This window comes from Struthio camelus, chromosome 5 (assembly GCF_040807025.1).
Source record: "Struthio camelus isolate bStrCam1 chromosome 5, bStrCam1.hap1, whole genome shotgun sequence".
In the NCBI taxonomy this organism is placed as follows: Eukaryota; Metazoa; Chordata; class Aves; order Struthioniformes; family Struthionidae; genus Struthio; species Struthio camelus.
Window position 1 is genome coordinate 51,410,859 of NC_090946.1, and position 20,781 is coordinate 51,431,639.

The following is a 20,781-nucleotide window of genomic DNA, read 5'->3' on the forward strand; positions in this document are numbered from 1 at the left end:
TTCCATTTGATACTTTAGTGCAGCTGAACTCTGATTTCCACAAGAATCTTAGTGCATCATGAATCCCCGCAGCAGGGGGTATCTTGAGATATTTCTAAGTGCATTGGTACCTTTGTTAAAAAGTCATGATGTAATTTTTCTCTTTCTATGAGAGTCTCCAGGCATTTATTTTGGCTGTCAGAGATTTTTGTTCTTCTTGCACACATGAACTGCACCATGCGTTTCACTACTATGGACAGAAGCAACTTGATCTACACACTAATCTATGAACAAATGAGGAATGCATAAACCAAATGCTAGAAACTCCAGCAAATACAATGAGTTTATTTAGTAAAAGGTACATTATTCCAGGAATGCTTCATCGTAAAAGACCTTGTGCCGCACTTACCAAACCACTAGTGATATCAGTTGTTAGTACTAATTTTTTTTGTATAGAGCAGTTTCCAAAAGGTAAATGAATTACAATTTTATTTTTCCCAAATCCTATTTATAAATGTGAAGAAAACCTGACAAATAGCTATGGAAGAAGACATACACTGGTAATTTTGTTAAAGAATAATTTCTGGACAAGAATGTGAATTAATTTGTGCAATGAAACCTTGCATTCTAAAGTGGTATCCTTAATATTCTGCATATTTGCATTTAAGACATTGGATTTTCAGAATGCAAATTAGAATATTTTGATTAATCACATGTTGTAGCAAGAAGGAAGAAATGCCAAATTAAGCCTCAATATTTCCACAAGATAGAATGCTCAAAACGCACAGCAAAAAAATTCCAAATATTGAAGGATTCTCAACATTCTCAGCACGTCGTGTTCTGAATGAACATTTTATTTTCTTGTCAGTGATTCAGAATTTCCACTGCTACTCTTCAGTGACTAGGAAAAAATCATACCAACTGGGATAAAGCTTTTTTTTAAGGTTGAAGGCATGAAATAAGCACCAAGAAGACAATTGTACACCTGTTTTCAAAAGTAAAAAGGCATATCAGATTTGCTTTGCTTTTGAAAATTTGGCCAAGGAGTATATTTCAGAGGCCCAATAGCCCACAACATTATTCCCAGTGTTCTATTCTGCATGCCTAATTGGGCTTCTACACATTTGCATAAGCATGATGCTTCATGATTAATGTATAAGTCACAGCATGGAGCTCTAAACCAATTCATCTGTAGATCCCTCTCCCCACCCATACTGCAAACAATCAGTGTGCCTAAACTGCAGTTCGTTGTATTTGTAGATATGGCTATGCTATCAAAAATCAAACTGCATAAGTTTCCTTATAAAGTCTTACTGAGTTGTAAACTTATTTTATCTAAATATAATGCTAACAAAAACTGTTAAATGTTATACAGCCTCTGGCATTTATACTTCCTATGACTTATTACAGGTTTTTTCCATCTTAAATTTAAGTGTCAGAGCTACGGCTTTGTTCTGGAAATTATACCAGATCACATGAAAAACAAAGGCTGCATCAAACTGATAATCTAATAATTACTTTTCATTATTACTCTTGGGGTAATGTTAACCTAGAGTGAACTAGAACTTGCTGTTCAAAAAGAGCAACATGTTAATAATTCAGCAACACTTCCACTCACAGTCAAATTATATGGGAAAATTCCTCAAAATGTTAGCAAAGATCTGATGAATAAAAGCCAGAGGATGCTACACTGAGTGCCAAAAAAACCTAAATCCAATCCTTTATGGTTAAGCAGTGCAGGCTTATTGAGTTCTCTTGAGAGACTACCAGCTGATACATGTTCTTTTTGCCACAATTACTTGCAATAAACTGGTGACTTATCTTAGAGGATCTTCCACTCAAGCTTAATTTGCTAAGGTCATAATGGCAAAAATTCTACTACTGTAACTATTATTTAAAGAATCTATCCTAATGCCACAAACAGCACATGTGGAGCGTGATTTATCTTCATACATCATTATCCTGGCTTAACAGAGAAGGCTATCAAATGCAATATTATTGGGAACAGAATCACAGAATGCCAGCTTGGGTCTGAAATTTAAGCCATTCTGTTTCTTACATCATTGGTGGTTTATAAAAACAAAAGTAAAATAAAAAATCCCTACACTCAGAACTTAGTTTTAGAATAAAGTTGCTGTACTACAGAATCACAGAATTGTGTAGGTTGGAAGGGACCTCTGGAGATCATCTAGTCCAACCTCCCTGCTCAAGCAGGGTCCTCTAGAGCATATTGCCCAGGAACATATCAAAGGAGGGTGACATGGAAAAACAACTTGATCTTCTAAATCCAAAGACACTGGTGAGCAAAGTTGCAAGGTCACTGATTCAAACCAGGGGGTTTCAAAACAGTTTCTAACGGTGCTTACCCACAGTTCAACAGCAAGAGTAAAAACATGACTGGACTAAACAGTCTACTCATACAGAACTAATGTGTAACTGTGAGAGGACACCTGAGGACCCAAAAAAGGAAAGACATGAGCAGATATGGAGTCGTGGGAGGTACGCCTCTGAGGGGACTGAGGCCCTTGGGGACCCCCGGTTGGGGCAGGGGCACTGCGAGGGCACTGTGGCCCCTGGGGAAACCCCACTGGGGCATCAGAAGAGAAGAGTGTGAGGCAGGAAGGCAAAAAGAGACCGTTGCATACCGACCCCAACCACCGGCATTGCCTGTTGCCTCCTGAAGGGCCAGAGTGTGAGGGGCGGCCAACTGAAGGGACAGGAACACCAGAAAGGAGGGAGGAGTGTCATGAGACTAAAGTTAAGCCTGGGGAAGGGAGGAGAGAAGGCATTGCCTGAAGTATTTGTTTAACTGTTTATGTCCTCGTTGTGTCTCAATATGGAAATTAGTAATCAAAAGCTTATGTTAATTGGAAATAAATTAGGTGAAATTTAAGTGAAATTGGAAATAAATTAAGTGAATTCAAGGCCGTTTTGCCCATGACAGGTGAAATGTCTGTCATCGTATATGCACCTTCCTTATGGTGGTTTCTGCAATATCCCACTCTTCCTCCTATGAAACCTTCTCTGCTCCACATATATCATACACGAAAAAAATATTTGTATTTAAAAGAAAAGGAGTTTACATTTCCACCAATTTTCTCTTTTCCCTTTCAATTTGACATCTCTCTTAGGGATTGGCTAGGCTTTTGGAAATAATCAGAGCAAAGCAATTCTGCAAATTTGAAGTTTTTGTGTAAGAAGTGTACGATGACCCTGCCTTTAGGCTTAACAGTGCTCTAAGTAGGGCTATATTTGGTGGGAAATCCCAGCAGATCTTTCCGGCACTATTGTTTCTCTTTGTGCCAACTTCTACAGGGTTAAATCCACTTCAGCAGTGGCACAGAGAGATTTTCTGCATCCTGTCTTTATAAAAGAAAGTTCTTTTATATTAAATGTTATCTTAAGATTCTGTATAAAAAGTGCAGAAAGAAATTTATTTTTTATCGAAGCAGTAAGACATAAAAATATATGATAAGGGTTACATTCTTATACATCCTTGGATTACAGTAAAATACAGCTTATCTTAATAACATTGAATGAATTGACTCTAATTGTCTCCTTAATGTAAAAATATGCCTAGTATAATAAGAATAGAAGAGGCAGCCCACTGTGGATATAAAAATTACATTTTTCAGCTTGACTTTTGTGATAAAATTTCCCACAATGTATATATTGGATATTAATGGCAAAACCAATAGGACTGTGACTTCATGTAAATGAAATTAATGTATAATTATGTAGGAATTACATTGTAGTTTTCATGTATCCACTAGCACTTATCTGCTTTAATATCTGCATGAAATCAAACTAAAGTTTCACCATCTGAAGGGTAACGTGCGTGATTTAACTCTTTCAACAAACTTCTAAGAAAATAGCTGGGATCATCATTGCCAATAGCATGCTCAGAAGCTGTCCTTCTTCTCATGAAGAAGGACAAAAATAATGATATTGACTGATCAGCCAAAATATTTAGTATAGCATCCTAATGTCTATTTAAAAATCAATCCTTCAGCAGAAAGGTGAGATATTCTTGGAGATCCACCCAAGATGTTAGAGAGCTTAAACATGAAAAAATTCCAAAATACAGAGATCATTAGATAGTTCTGATTCCATGAAAGGTTGCCTTGAGACACACAGTCAGTCCTTCTTGGCTTGAGGTCTAAGGAAGCATATGTGGAGACAGTCAAATGATAGAAATCCTTTCTCAAGTATTCAGGCCATAAGAGGCTTCAGTCTTCATGCAACAGTAGAGAATTATATAGAATTCACTGCAAATCAAGAAATATTAATATATTCAGTACCTATTTGAGGCATTAGTATAGAAAGTATAAGAATTTGAAAAATGTTCCAGGTTGCATTTGTATAAAAAGAGATGATCAGTTCAAAATGCATAGAAAGTTTTTTCAGCAGCAAAAAATCTTACACATTTTCACATTATTACTTAAGAAAAACTTGAGTAGAGGTTGAGGCATAGATTATTTGTGCATTTATTCTCCTGTTTCACTCATATTCTAGCAGAAATCTTTGGAACTAGAGTCTCCTTTCCAGCACTATATACACCTATAACAACCTGGGGACCCTTTTTGGAAGAAAGGAAAGAATCAGTAAAGTGAAGGTACTTGTATTACATATGTTTTTTAATATGATTTTAACATGATTCAATAGAAATATTGTCATTACATGTTGGAAGTCTAGTTTATAAAAGCTTTAATTATCCTAATTTTAAGAACATAGATACTTTCTAGTATATTGTGAATATATCACAATTCTCTGCTGCTGACTTTCCACATCTGCTCAGACTCTTCTCTTACTGCGTCAACTGGAAGTTTTTCTGCTATAGCTTGGGCAGTTACACAGCCAAGGTCTATGAACAAGGTCTACACCAGAGACAGGTTAATATGTACTGGGGCTTGATGATCCACACATCACTCATTCTACTGTATGTTAAATCTGAAATCTGATATGTGCAAATAAAACATGTTCCTGTAGCCAAAGCAGTGGGGACTGTCCACAAGACTTGAGTACTGGGAATCAGTCAAGCTCACACAGTCTGGGTGACTGGGTTTCAGCCAGATCCTCACAGTTCACAACTAAGAAGTGGTAAGAAATCGTTTTCTTATTTACATTCCCATTCTAAATAAATGAGGGGCATTTAAACTGTATTCAGCTCTGCTTAGTCAGATATCTGTGAGGGAATTACTTTAATTCTAGCTAGTACATTCCTAAAAAATCTCCAGTGATTAAATGCCACATTTTTTTCTAGGCAATCTAATTCAGGGAATGACATCTAGCTAGAGAATTTTTTGCAACGTTTCACTTGCATCTCCCATGTGAATTTATTGGTGCCTAAGTATGCATCTGCTCCTCACAGAGGTTAAAGAAAACAAGTCAAAGAAAGAGTTGGTCTTATGCATGATGAGTAGATTTGCTAATAGATCCAAGGAAAATCAAACTACTTTATTTAGTTCACCCATTTTTCAACTCCATTTCCTGTGAGTCCATTAAAAGCAGTATCACTGCACTCATGCACTCATGTCTTTGGAACAGAAACTCCAGGATCTTATGGAACAACAGCAACAATAACAACAAATTGAAGGGAATAAGAGATCTGCATTGTCTTATACACTACTGTATATACAGTGTATTGTATATTCACTTATGCAATATTTCAGAACAAAGTGTAATTTTCCATTCGATGCTGAATTACTTTGGTAATCTTTTGTCCTTCTTCTATCTTCTTTTCCATAACAGTCTTTAATCAGTAAGAAACAAAATGCTTTCCTAGAATATGAAGCAAATAGAAAGATCAATGAAAAACATATAATAAAAGAAAGTTTTTTTACATGACTAGTAGTATTTCTGAAAATAAAGTTCTTAGAAACACTTAAATATTCTATTCTTCCTCTGAACTCTTTGAACATCTCACCACTGGGAAACCTTGCTAAACTGAGGGGAGAAAAAAAGATTATATAAACTAGGATGGTCCAGCTTTAAATGAAGCCCTGCAGGCTGTCTGCAACTGTTTAATTTATGGCTGGCTGATTTCATCATGGGGAGAAAGCAACACATGGCTTGTTTTCCTATGGATCATCTTTCTCACAATTCCTCTGTTTTCCCAGATGCTTCCAAAAGACATACATTGATGTTTTATCTACATATCTCTATAAAACTATATATAGGATAGCTTATTTTCCTTGTGGGAAGAGATTCTAGTTGTAGATGTTTAAATTAATCAAATAAACTAGTTTCATATCATTTCATAACTTATTCAATATTCAACCTAAATATTTTCATCACAGAGGAGGTTGTCACATTTGCTTAGTTATGTCTGAATTCTTCAGTTACCTCCTTTAGAACGGTGTCTGATTGTTTTGTGCACAAATTATAATTTATTTCTCTCCAGAGGGCATAAGCCTTTGTTTGATTTTGCTTTGGAAGTGTATAGATGTGGCACTATTGTAGGAAACAATAAAATTTGTGCAATAACTTTGCGGTCATCCTACAATCTGTCCCCTACATAACTTGCTGAGTCACAGACAGCCACCAAGAAAGCTGTCTTTTGAATACCCATGGGATCTACCCCTGAGGCAGATGATTTTTCTTTTCCATTTGAATGGAACAGCAGTGAGGATTTCACAGGATGAGATAATCCCAAAGACAGCTTAAACCAGACCCACAGAGAGGTCTGAAGGTGCAGATCTTACTCCTGAAAGATCTCACAAAGATCTGTTCACTTCAAAGTGAACAGAAGCGTGATCGCAGGCTTGCGTTGCTAAGATGAACGACTGTGCTCAGAATAAATTGCGTTGCTTTAAGAACACAGCCTTCATGCCTACAAACAGAATTATAGCAAGCTGCCTAACAACTCATTACTGTATGACAGATTGCTGTATTACAACAGCTAAACCCAAACACAGTGAAAAGGGTGCAGTCATCTCACCTCCTAATCATTGAGATTTCCATTCACAACCATGTCTGGTGGTATCCAGAACCAACAAGGACTGCAAGGCAACCTGATGCTGAGATTTTGGGGACAAAACTCTCAAGGAACTTTCCAGTTATGAAGAAAGAAAATGCTTCAAAATCCTTCCCAGAAGGTTTAGTCTTTTATAAGGATTACACAGGAATGAAAAGAAAAATGAATAAAACTGTTCTTATTTATATCTCTAGATATCAGTAAATTCAGATTAATCTATATGCATCACGGAGTCAGTTAAAATCCGTCTATTAAGGAGTAAATAATTAAGAATACGAGTGTGATTAAACTTTGCTTTATAGGTTGATAGTATTAGAGGCCTAAGAAGTGTCTCTGCTTGTTTCCATTTGATATATGACTGACAATTTTCGGTGATCAAAGATAATCTCTTTATTTTGTTTTTTGTAAAGTTAAAGCTTGAGGGTATTTTTTAAAAACCTCAGAGTTCTTGGTCATATCTTACCTTTTAAAGTTGTCTTGGCACTAGAATGGGTTCTTCTTTGATGTACTGCACTTAAACTTAAGCACCTTTGCACGAGAAAGGAATGCAAAAACATATTAACAACAGTTTCTGAAGCAAGGATGTTTATGGATGATAAAATACAATAAAATATAGAACACCTGCAGGTCAAAAGTGGTGTTTCAGCTACAACAGTGTAAATTAAGCATGATCCTCAGCTGATTCCTGTGAAGGTAGCTATGCTTTTATAAATTGGAGAACATAGTATAATGAATGTTATCTTGTAATACAGGGAATATGGTCCACTTCTTTCTTTTTTAAGAGCATGCATAGAACAAGTTCTTGGCCACTGATAAATCTGACATAAGAACGTACAGCTTAGCTAAAGTGAAAGGATTGCATTTAGTTTCCATGAGTCTGAATGATTACCCAAGAGTTAAATTATGTGCACTTCTCTTCTGAACTCTTCAGTTTCTTTCAGTCAAATAGAAAGACTGTATAGGTGAAAAACACTTGTATTAAATTATGTATTTGAATGAACTTTAAGATTTAATGATGTAAATGTTAAGTGCAAAATTATGCACGGTAAAAGAATGCAGTGGTAATGTTCTGAAGTGATCATTTGTTACACCATAGCAACAAGCAGTGCATTCAAGTCTTCCAAGCCCTATAATATTCTCATTACACCTTAAAGGGGTCATCTGAAACTGAGAGGACAAGTTGGCATTTTAAAAGATGAAAGGAAGATGATCCATGTGAAAAATAACTAGTTCTGAAACTTTAGTAGAATGAGTATTGCAATGTTAGGAGTGAATGGGTTGGTACTGCTTTTTATCTCTAGAGTTTCTGGGGTTACTCACAGTTTTTATAAACTGCACCAAACAACATTGTATTTGTCATGATCATCAAAAGACCATGTGTGTCAGAAACTGAAAGAACTTTCTCTGCACATAGATTTGTGATCATGGAACATATTATCGGAATGACTGTATAGAGTCCTGTGAAAATGCAGTTAGCCCAGTTTCCTGACTCCAAAGTAGCCAACAGTGGATATTTGGGGGAGGAGGATTATCAAGGGCAAGATTAGTTCTGCAGGACTTTGTCTTTAATAGAGCTTCTACTGAAAATGTAATCACTTTTGAAATTATCCTTATGAAATGCTGTCATTCACAACATTCTGTACCACTGATTTCTGCGGTTTAGCTAGGCATTACATGAAAAGTACCTTTTGTTTGTTTTAGGCTGATAATTTAATCCAAAGCCCTTAATTCTTGCAGTTAAGAGAAACAAGAAGTAATCATAGGCATCTCCAATCTTTGGCTGCAGATGAAGGAGTAATTCTACCACAGAGTAATATAGGGAGGCGCACAGTACTTCTCCTCTTGCTTATTTTGTTAAGAAACTTGCAACATTCTTGAAGGTCATGCAATCTATTTATTAGAAATCAAACAACCATAATGTTCTGTAACTCAATTTCATCGATTTTGTTTTTAATTATTTGGGAGGGGAAGCTAAGAATAAAGATGTCTGTGCACATCTGTGTGCATGTGTTTTAAGTGCGTCATATAGTGAAGCTCTTTCCTGCAAGCAAACAGGAAAATTGAGTTCTGAAATTGGTGCATATTTATTGAACTTCTGACTTTAAAAACAACAGAGAGAACCGAACTTTTGGGAAGAGAGTGCCTCCTGCCTTTTTACAAAGAAAGGACTTACAGGACTTCCAGAATCTTAACAGTTTTCCTCTGAGAAAGCCTTCTACATTTGTTAAAGTTGAGACAATTCTCTTAATTTATAGTATCACTTAGCCCAGGAAATAGCTGTAAATGTGAGTACACTTATTCATGTAAATCAGCTGTTCTCTCTTGCAAAGGAATGGGTTAAAATATGACCACTACTTGAAAGTAGATGGTGATACTATGTGGTGTTTTGTAAAGATTAAAAGGTGAAATGGAAATAGAACTCTAGGTCAGATGGTACAATGTACAAGTGTTTGAAAGAATTACACATAGAAAATCATTTCTGTAGTATACCTCAATTTTTGAAGATGCATAGAAAGTAGCTGATTTTCCTGATAACTCTGAATTCTCATCTTTGTGTTTCCCTTAGCATTCTCTAGCTGTGTTTGGAGCGAAAAAAGTATTCTTTTTGTGTAAGTCATACTAAGCTCTTCCCATAATCCTGACATAATGATAACCAATGTACTGTGCAACAAACACTGCAGTCAGCTGCCTTTTTAAAGGGATAAAAAGCCATTTTTATTCAGAATAACCGTAGCAGTATGAAAGGAAATGCAGATGTGGGATTTACAAAGATGGGAAGGCAGTAACTTCTGGAAAATTAGAGAAACTTGAATTGTCAGGAATTAAATGTCTTTGGCCTCTATGACTGACTCCTCCTCTTTTATTAATTCTTCCTTGAATTCTTCTCAGTCATATTCCCTTCCTCCTTCTTCTACCACAGGTCTCATTTACTTCATTTCTTGTCATATTTCCCTGCTCTTTGAGAGTTAGCACAGACTTTTGTGTTGTTGCATAAATTTGCATTCAACTTCCATTGTCTCCAACTAGCCTTTAGTTCTCCATACCACCGTCTTCACTTGTATTCTGTTTCCAGTGGTATTCATACACTGTTCCTTCATGTCACATCCCAATTACAGCCATTGAATTGCACCACAGTCTACCTTATTTTGCTACAATTACCACTGTAAAACTTTAAAACTGTACTATGGCAACTGCAGTATAATACTATGCCAATTTTAATAGAGACAGTGTGGGTATAATTCCAGGGGAATAATAATACTGGTTTCTTACTCATAGTATCCACACGCTGATAGTGAGCTCATCACATCACAATAGAAAGGTGTTCTAGAGACAAGTGATTTAGTGGCTCTCATGTCACCTCTGACTAATTTATATCCAAAGATTTGGGTATTTAGCAGTAACACATTTAAGTCATGCTGCTATCTCTTCTGCCAGTTTACATCACTAGGGAGATACAAGATGAGAAATGTCTCACTTTCTCTCTGCTGAGTCAATCTGAGGTGCAGTATTAACTGTAAAGACTGGAGAAAATCATTAATAATTATCCTTCATTAATTTCCTGATGAATGCAGATTGTTAGAAGGGACAGAATGAGATCCAAGAATTAATATGCTCCCTTTAACATTGTTACTAACAGAGAAGTTGGCTAAAGGGTTCAGCTGCTGATAGTGATTGAAAGGTGCTTGGAATAAACTTCAAAGCTCATTGGAAAGTTTCTGTCCAAATTTTTTATAATGAAAAATTTTCCATGTCTTAATTTCAATTTTGTTTTAAGGAATTCTGAATACAATATTTTATTTTGGAATGAGTGAATTTCACTCTTGACATTTTGATTTGTAAAAATGAAATTAAAAAACATTTCAAGGGTGTTCAATATTTGCTTGCCCCACCTGAGGCACTACAGAGACTCACAGCATTTTCAGTTTGGATGAGTTACAGCCCTGTTTTACTAGGAGTAATCACTGATTGAATTATATCTCTCACAAAGCACTTTGGTTTCCGTTGTGGTTGAATGCATAACTAAAACTCCAAGACGAGACTGCATCATGAGAGATTTAACTTACCCAACATTTGGAGCTCGTAGTGCAATTGGAACTGTAATGAAGCCTCATGGTATTCAGGTTTGCATCAAATTGAGAAGAAAGCATCAGACAGTAGCTTGATGAACAAAACGAAAACTTTGTAATGGGAATACTCTTATCCATCAATTCTCCCACTTTTGAGACTAGGTTAATGCTTTTACAAGTCCTTTCTCTGTCCACTGGATGTTTTTGTCCTTTTCCCAAATGATCACATCCCCAATGGACCCATGAAAGTAACTAAGATTGAGCTGCTGGACAGCCAGAAATGCCAGACAAATAGCCATTACTCCTGTGCTTGTCAAGTTACATGCACATATCTTTCTGTTCAGAGTATCCCAGACGGTTTTCCCAGAAACTTTCAATTCCAATATGTTAGCAAGTATGAACATAAAAACTAATATTAGAATGATTCTAGTATTCATAAGTTTCCAGTGCAGGAGAAATGTTGATACTTTGCCGTTTCATTCTAAATCAGGATGAAAATAAGAGCAGAAATAATTAATTTCTTGTTAGAGGAAAACTCTGTCCCTAACTAGCTGCATTATACTTATTTTATTTAAGGAAGATGAAAAACTTCATAGATCAAATTTCATTAATTATGAAAATTCTCTAAAGATTCTGATTCAAGGAGGCAGAATTTTTGTAGTTCTTGCAGAATAGGGTAAGTAAATTAACATCAGGGCAGAAAACTCTTAAGTTTTATGTGACATAAGATGCAGTACAGACAACAAAAATAGGAGAGAACAGGACAACTGCTCCAGTTGATCCTCTTCAAGTTGACCAGGGGTTAAAAAGCAGATTTCTAACATCACAGAGAGGATAACTGATAGGCTATATATAGGAGGATTACGCCTTGGTGGCTCCTCCACCGTATATTCAGTCCCTATCACAGAGTGTTCCCTGCAGTATCAGGACTGGTTTGTTGTAGTAAGGTAGCTGCAAGAACACCTTATTTGAGGATTCAGCTTCAGCTTGTGGAAGGTCTTCAAGCCAAGCTGAAGTTGTGAACCCTAATACCCAGGTAAGCTTGCACAGTAAACAGATTTGGGCATTACTTGACATGGTTTAAAGATGTCAGGGGCATCTTAGTAATGGAGGTGCCTAGATAAAGTCATATAACAAGCATATAACTGAGACTTAATGGAAATCAGCTTTCCTAAATGTCAGGCTGACTTCTTAACATTCTCTGTTCTTGTGATTCTTTATCTGCTTTGGGTTATACAGATTTTTTGGTCGCCATATTATGAGAAATATTTTGGCAATAGCCAGGTAAAGCAATAAAAAGAACAGCAATGTGAAATAATAGATGTATTCAATCAAAGAGAAAGTGAGAGACCACAAATCATGCAAATCTAGAAAATAATAGGTAGACCTGAGCAGAGGGACATGATAATAAAAAGCATGATTATAAGGTATAAAATGCTATCAAGATATATCTTTGAAAGGGGTATTACTTGAGTTACCCTGAAAGAGCAGGATCTAAAAAAGTATCAAAACAGAGATCAAGAGCTGAACCAGCTCTTGAAGTTTACCAGGAAAAATACCACTGCCAAACCCATAATAAATCGGTGGAAGTTCACACTTCCAACAGAGTAGTTACGGTAACATAACCTATGTAAATAACCTATGTAGATTTTTCTTACCCTTTGTTCAGCCTGAACAAACATCTCTGCTAATAAAGGAGAGGTAGAGACCCAAAAAACGCAGCCATGCAAAGTTTGCCTTATGCTTCCTAGAGCCAGCAGGAAGAGATGGCAAGAATAAAGGTTTTTGATATGTTTTGCTACTTTTTAGCTTTTTCTATAGTAACAGTGTGTGGAAAACATTCAGTCACCATCCACTATGGGGATTTCACTGAATTTGATAATGGGATATTTCAGCACATCTTGAGTTCCGTTCCAAAGCCAGCCTTGCAATCTTCTGTCAATGAGCCTTTCTGTACAGCTCCTGCGCTTGTGAACCATATGTGCCTTTATTTTGCATGGTGGCTTATCTGCAGGATATCTCAGAGGCATCCACGTGGTGATTTGGCAGCTGGATCATGAAGCGTATTGTGACCAGCTATTTTCAATGTTTGCATCAACTGCAAAGCAGAAATAAACATAACGATTATAAAAGAGAAATTATAATTGTTTTATTGTCAAGTGAAGGCAAAGTTGGGGACAACAGCTGATCACTTGTTTGGCATACTTTCTGGGATTAAGGATCTCTAACAGAAACCAAAGAACTTGCACGTACATTTGTGAAAATCAGCTTGGCTATTTGTGCCATAGCCCTGTAGCTGTCTGTGTTCACATGCTCCTTGCACTGGGAAGAGTGCCAACATGCCTATACATGCTGGATAAACAAGGGCAGTGAGCACGTTTAGGAAAATGACCAGGGAAAAAGCATTTTCATTTATTTACTGTCAGCATTGAAAAGCAACAAGGAAATGAAATATATCCACTGCCACAAGCATAAGAAGGATGGTACCCTGGGAATGGCATTCAGCAGCAAGCAAAAAGTGGTTTCCAGGCTGATGCCTTTTATATTATGCACCGTTTTTCAAAGTAAACGCACACCCACACAAAATGCTCTGAGTCGTTCTACCGCTACTGTTTAGCTACCTGGAATGCAGCTCCTAATAGCACAATTTCTTCCTCCAACAAAATAAAACCAATGGATTTACTAAAGAAACTAAATATATACAACAGATACTGTGTTTAGTCTAACAGCTCCTTCAGAAAAAGAGGTTAAAGAGCAGGTACTGATTTCAGATGGGTAAAAGACATGCTAAAATGCAAGTGAAACTTCTTAAATTAAAACAGTATGTTCTCAGAATGAAGTCCCTGATGTGTCCCGCACAGTGCTGTTTTCATTTTGTCAAGCAAAAGGATTAGGAATTTGTTTAACATTCCTGCCCATTGTATGGAAACCTAAAGTTCTGAATAGGTGGAACCGACAACATGCTCTAGGCAGGTGCCTGTTATGAACTGGGACTGTAGAACCCTTAATAAACATAGGCCTCGTTCTAAAACCCCCATTCTGTTGACTTTCACTAAAATTACATTGGGCTACATAAAAAAAAAAAACACAACATGATAACCGAATATTAGTTAGGAGTGAGTTAACACTAAACATCTTGATCCTGTCCACACTAAAGTTCTCTTGCACTAAAAGAGTCAAGCACTTGTAAAACAAATGACTCACCAAACTATTACTGTGAATATGCACCTAGGAAAATAAATCTTTAAGGGATCTAGTGCAGAGTGTATCGATATGAGATGCCAGGTACAGAGAGATCTTTGAGTACGGATGAATATGGACAAACAGCATTCTACTGTTATCTTGTGTGTTGATGATACAGTGAGAGATAGGTTATAGATTACTTCAAATATCTTTGACTAGCTTCTAAATACAATAATTACAAGAATTATATATTCTGTTATAATCCAGCCGAATGCTTGTTTTAATCACTTCACAGTATGACATAATCCTTGTCCCAAAGGGTTTCCAAGTAAATATATGTATGACATATACAAAAATGGTCATATAATAGATATAATAATAAAGCAGTGAGGAAGGAATATGTGAGAAACAAAATTAAAAACATGCAAGATTTATTATCAATTCTAGATATGTTCATTTTACTTTTCATAACAAATTCATTTTTGCATCTGAGAGAGACAAGTAGGGGAGGAAAGAAAAAGCAGGAGCAGGTGGAGAGCTAGGAATAATACAGAATTGATCAAGAAAAATGACAAAGTTCCCAATGACTGTGATTAGTACTGTCACTAATAATCCATTGCAGCCATGGAATCTTGAAATGTTCCCGTATCTCCCCATGACAAGGACTGTGTCCATCTGCAAGAGCTGCTCTTTTTTTTTCCCCCCCTAAATTATGTGACTAAAACCTGTCATCATTTATTTCTTTGTACAAAGATTTATAGCCAGTCTGCAAAACAATTTCTACTCTAAAAATTGTAGTGCATTACCTTAAGTTCAGTTTTAGTGCACTATATTGATTTTTCTATGTGCAGTGTTAGTAAGAAACTTCAAAGTAAATGATTAAAGGACAGATTCTGCTATAACATTTGATAGCAATTTAGCATTTATTCTGACGGGTGTGTTTAGGGTGCTCTCTCTGCTCAATGATCAGTAACACAGGACCATACAGAGTTTTCACAGCAGAAGGCAAAATAAAAGGAACATAAAACCAAAGATATCCATGAGAAATTACTTAGATCCCTAAAGTCATATCTTTTAACTTTAACAATGCTTATGAGCTAAGCAAGACTTTGGAGTATTTTATGTTTTAATACTACAAAGTGGTAAGAACAGACCCAGGACATTAGAGTAGAGTTTTAATTTTAAGCCTTTGGAAAAGTGAATGTCTATAGTGGTGTATATGTCAGACATCCCTTTCATTAACTGCAAGCATTCTACTTTTTTAAAAACACTGTATTCTTCACAAAGGAAAAGTAAGAGGGTGGGAGACCTGCATTTTACGCCACATTCTCTCATCAAGTTTTTATGTGATCTTGGGAGAGCAAATTCCTTAACTTCCTTCACCTCTGCTTCCTTTCCTTTACATTGAAAAATATTATTTTTCTCCCTATTCTACTACTACTAGCAACAAATATAGTCATTCAAATTATCTCTATAAAAACCGTGCTTATCTTACAAAATTAGTTGAGTGAATCTATTCCCCTGCTTAAGGATAAATATATGCTAAAGATCTGTAAGGACTGAGGTAGGGTCAAGCCATAGGGAAATGAGAAACATTCCACACAAAATTTTTACTAATAGATGGTATGAGTAATGAGTCAGAAGCAAAAACAAAAACCCTATCCCCACTCCAAAATGTTACATTGAAGAACTCATGAAACAAATATTTTCTTTTAAACAAGGGAATAACTCTGCACAGATTCAGTTTACTCAGACTTCCTTTATTCTGCGATAGAAGACACGTCAAGAAATTAGGTACCGCTAAACTTTCATATGCAATAAATATATCCCTATTCCTCCTTCAGGAAGCCTGTAGATACAGGCTTGTGTATTTGATGGTAAAAGACATTCATGAATAGTCTATGTGGAGCTAGGTTGCTTAATTGTGATTTGTTATTGAAATTATTTTTGAATTTTGAAAGCAGGGGAGTGTATATATCACTAGTAAAAGCAACAACAACAACAGCAAGGACTGGTTAATTCAAAATTCAAACACATCACTTTGACAGTTGCATTTTAAACACATTTTCCAAAACAAATCAATTGTCCACAAATTGTGAAAGTGACTAAAATTTTTTAAGATGTTTATGAAAATTTTAGTCTAAAAGTCAGAGAAAGCTCATTCTGTAGTTGTCTACTGTTAAGATAAATTTTACGTATAAAAGCAAGATAGTGACGTCCTTTTAAACTATTTATTAGTGGTAGATATAAAAAATCACCAACCGGCCTTAATTCAGCCTCGTTTGAGAGAGATTTTCAAAAATACTTACTCACACTCCTGCAAAACATTTCGTTTGTAGTGATTCTGAGATTTCCACAAGCCCTTGGTGTTAGAAAAAATAAATAACATGTGGATAGCAAACTCATAAAATCCTTTTAAAACAGAGGCATTTGTCTAAAACTGAACAAAAGGAGTTGCTTGCAAAGAAATGGACAGAGTGACCATGTCAAATGTGAAAAACAGAGACTTAACAATAGTGGGACACTATTATTACTATCAGTAAACATTTTACTCTGATCTTGTAAAATATCTCCTCATGAATTTGCAAAAGAGCTAACAACATAGGTTGTTCTTATAACAGTAACTTCATACTGCTATTACTTTCCCACTAAATAATCAGGTTGGTCTTGGTCTTTTTCCCTTTTTTTCCTCCTGGCTGGACGTTAATTTTCATTTTGAAAGACTTTGTCGTTCTGAAAATGCAGCACACAAGTAAAAAGTCAGGTTATGAAACCTTTATGTACTTGGATGAGCAGAGTCAGGCAAATATTATTAAATCTTTTGTAAATCTGGATCCCTTTCTGCTAGGCAAGGAATGCATGGAGAGTTAAAACACAGTTTCAAGCAAGGGAGTTTAACTACATTTTAATAGAATTATTCATTACTACTCGCCAACAAGATTTTCACAATCTGATCCAAAGTAAATAAAATGTATTTGGGAACCAAGCAGAAAAACATGTTCACAGACAATCCCTTCAGCCATATGCACACCGATGGAAATAACTTATGCTGATAAAACTCTCAACCCTTTTTATTTTTGGCAAGTATGCGATGATTCACTGGATAGTAAGAGCCACTAGGTGGCATTTGTGATTTATTACATTGGAAGCAATGGCTTAAAAAGATTTCGCCTAATCCTTGGGTTCAGGAGAACAAGATATTTAACATTCCAAGACATTTAATTCAAGAAAACCACTGCATAATTAGATAAACGCACAGAAATTTCACTTCCCGCTGTATCATTTGGAAATCTCGTTTCTGAAGTTTCCATTCAAACCCTAGACATTCTCATGCTTGTATTCCCTGACCCCACAGCACCAGCTTACATAAGTAATTACTTGTCTACAATTAAGCTGTAAATAATGCAATCACTCCATTCTTGTCCTGTCACTCTAGTCCCAACCACAACAAATAGGGCTAATCACATACTTATTCAAGTGTGTAATTATTCACAGTTAAACTTCTGTCACTTTCACCCTGTTTGGAAACAGCAGAACACAACCTGCAATTAGCAAACGTTACTGCAGGCACTTTTACTTGGAAATACGCCGTGGCTTCAGCACCTATGTGAGCAAAGAGCGAAAGCCTTTGATCTGGGATCCTGGCATGGTTTCTTTCCCTCGGGCTGCTCTACTACCAGCCCTCAATAAGTCAGAGAGATCAGTGAGTGATTATTATGTCAAAAAAGCCTACTGAAAAACATTCACATTCCCTTTCTCGGAAACTCTATATGCACCTGTATCATGCTTATATACATGCATATATATACATATGTGTGCATACATCAATGTGTGCCTGAATATGTGTGAAACGTTCGTATATGCATCTGTTTTGTTATGGAGGGATCAGTCACGATTCTACGTTTCAAGTTGTATTGGGATTTTCACTGAAACGGCAGTAAAAATCTTGGTATTTCACAAGTTAGATGGATGGATATAGGGCTGGAGTCATCATTAATTTTAAATTATGCTTTCTTAGTTAGAATCTGAGACTCTGAAAAAGATCCTCCTTGCTTGAATGCACCCTTTCTTAGCTTTATATTCAATGAAACACAATTTTACTAGCAGGTACAGAAATGCCTGTGTGCAGGCATGCCACTAAAAAGCCTAGTCACAGAGCAAATGCCTTTAAATCATGCTCTGGTTTACTGTACTGAAATCTTCCAACTCAGATCATTGTCTCATAATAAATTGTGTGCGTCACACATGTAACACTAAACCATGCATGCCCTCACTTCATACTGCGAGTCAGGTTCTGTCACGCGTACTCAGCTTGAGCTATTCCTTACTCTCTGAGTATCCCAAGGGCTGGTAAAGAACTACTCAGCCTGAAGCAGGAGGCAGAATCTGTCCCACAGAGAAAATTGGAAAATTAGAAAGAACTCATTTGCCACCTGCCCTTTGCAGTAATTCTAGAAGCAGATGGAATATGAGATTAAAACTAGGACTTGTGTTTTGCTTTCTGGCATATAAACAGATTATTTAGAAGAAAGGCTGAGTAAGAATGTGCATCGATAATAATTGTCTGCATGCTCCTTTTTAGTTTATCAAAGACAGTGGACTGTTGATTTCCTCCTCCTTTTGCCTCATTCCCCGCTCCCTCCTCAGCATTGCTACATCTTATTTTGCAACTGTTCTCATGAACTAAAGTTGTTTCACACCCAGAAATCAGTGTGGGCTGACAAAAGATTACACAGATTTGCAAATGAGCCTTCTTTGTGGGAAGACAGTGGCTTTGAAATTATTCATTAAATCCTTCAGCAAATAGGTTGGCCAGTATCAGAGGGGAAGTAGCTCCCTGTGTGAGATCCTGTATGTTTTGAATCTTGCAGGTAATTTTATTGGTGCCCCATAAGGATGGGGGAAGGGTGGAAATAACTGCTAGAATACTTTTCAGTAGACTTTGAATGCAAGGAACAAAGGGAGTCACAAAAACAAGCTATCAAGCTACCTTTGTGATGTGAATAGACATAGTATGGATCTGGAAATGATGAAAGCTAATTATTCACTGTGCCTACTGGGCAAACTATAGAAAGGAAAGGGCTAAGGATTACTTCCTAGCCCTTAACAGACTGGGAAATGAATTTTAACTCAGGGATTTCAGTAAGAAGTCAAGTATCCAATTACCGTGGAAACGTTAATACTGGATGGACTCCACAGCACTTAATTAGTTAGTTAATTAGTTAGTTAGTTAGTTAGTTAGTTACTTGCTGTTGAATTACAGTGTTATAAAATTGCTTTGGTCTCAAGATACTTTTTGAAATGGCAGTAGCTGCCTCCCAGTATAGTGACTCACTTAAACAGTCTGTATCAGCCAGAACAAAGTGCTCAGTAAATGCTTCCAAGACGACAGATATTCTGTTAGGCACCTATTATTTGCTGTCAATATGATGCAGGGAGAATGCAGACATGCTGGCCTTTGTTTACATTTTTAGCTGCCTGCTAAGACTATGACCTTTTGCTGTTGATGATATACATATGTTGAACATTTGTTTAAAGTGCCTTCCCGCCACTGATAAACATAACCCTCCAGATTATGTTATGTAAATGAGCTGCAAGGGAAATAAAACAGAATTTCATATTTTCCTACCTAGCAGTGCTTCCTACAGCTTTGCATTTATGTCACTTTAAAAAATATGTAATCATTGGAGGAAGGTGATTCATATAGTTTTTGCATATAATTCTTTTTCAGCTCCAGAAAATCTGTCAAACTGTCATTGCAAGCTGCCATCTGAGAAGCTGCCCTTCAGAGTCATAATTTCCCCTTTCTTCCCCTGCATATCCCACTGCAATTATTTATAAGACTCTGGAAACCACATTTCAGATCAGCTCTTTTCAGATTACTCAAGACTAGTAAACTCCATGGAAAGAATATGTTACAAGATCTGCTGACAAGGGCTTAGGTACATCTGGTAATAAACCAGCCTAGTTTCTTGTCATCATTTGAGGGTAATAAATGCTTCATCCATCTCCCCTGATAAGACAATCAAGAATCTGCCTATTGGGTAAATCTATTTCCCAGGTAAGTCAGCTGTGGATTCCATTCTCTTTCCACAGTATATTAAATGTGTCCTCATGTCACCAGCAAGAACAAAAAATAAAGGCTGTTAGGATTTGGGGGGCTTTTTTTGATTCGCTATCTGATATCCGAGCCTGAGCTGCAGTAAGTTTCAGCACTATAAAATATAAGTCCGTTCAAAAACTGCTGTATTAACTAGCTTTTCTCTTTCCTTAGCTACATGTTTCACGAAGATGAAGGTAACAAGCCCATTTTCACAGGTTTCGTTGAAAAGGATTTGATCTTTTTTTGTTCACTGAAATGTGAGGTTTTGGAACCTTGAAGCTCAGAGTGATATTCAACTTGCTTACAAATTCACATTAAAAGCATGTGAATCTGAAGGATCCTAATGATATCATTATGGTTGCAATCCATCACACGGGAAACCAAATCTAAGAAAAATCACTGTAAGTTACAAGTAATATGTTGAGCGGCTCAGCAATATTCCTCTACTTCCAAATCCATAGAAAGTTGGCGTG

At 36.5% G+C, this 20,781-nt stretch overlaps 1 long non-coding RNA gene across 1 annotated transcript; it reads right to left on the bottom strand.

Annotated features, from left to right (window-relative positions):
- Nucleotides 1-336: 336 nt before the first annotated feature.
- Nucleotides 337-8,656, bottom strand: LOC104145938 (uncharacterized). Its single transcript, XR_694490.2, has 3 exons — nucleotides 7,419-8,656; nucleotides 5,687-5,760; nucleotides 337-4,247 (listed from the first exon to the last, which is right to left on the bottom strand). It is a non-coding gene; the product is annotated as an uncharacterized lncRNA (long non-coding RNA).
- Between the last annotated feature and the right edge of the window lie 12,125 nt (nucleotides 8,657-20,781).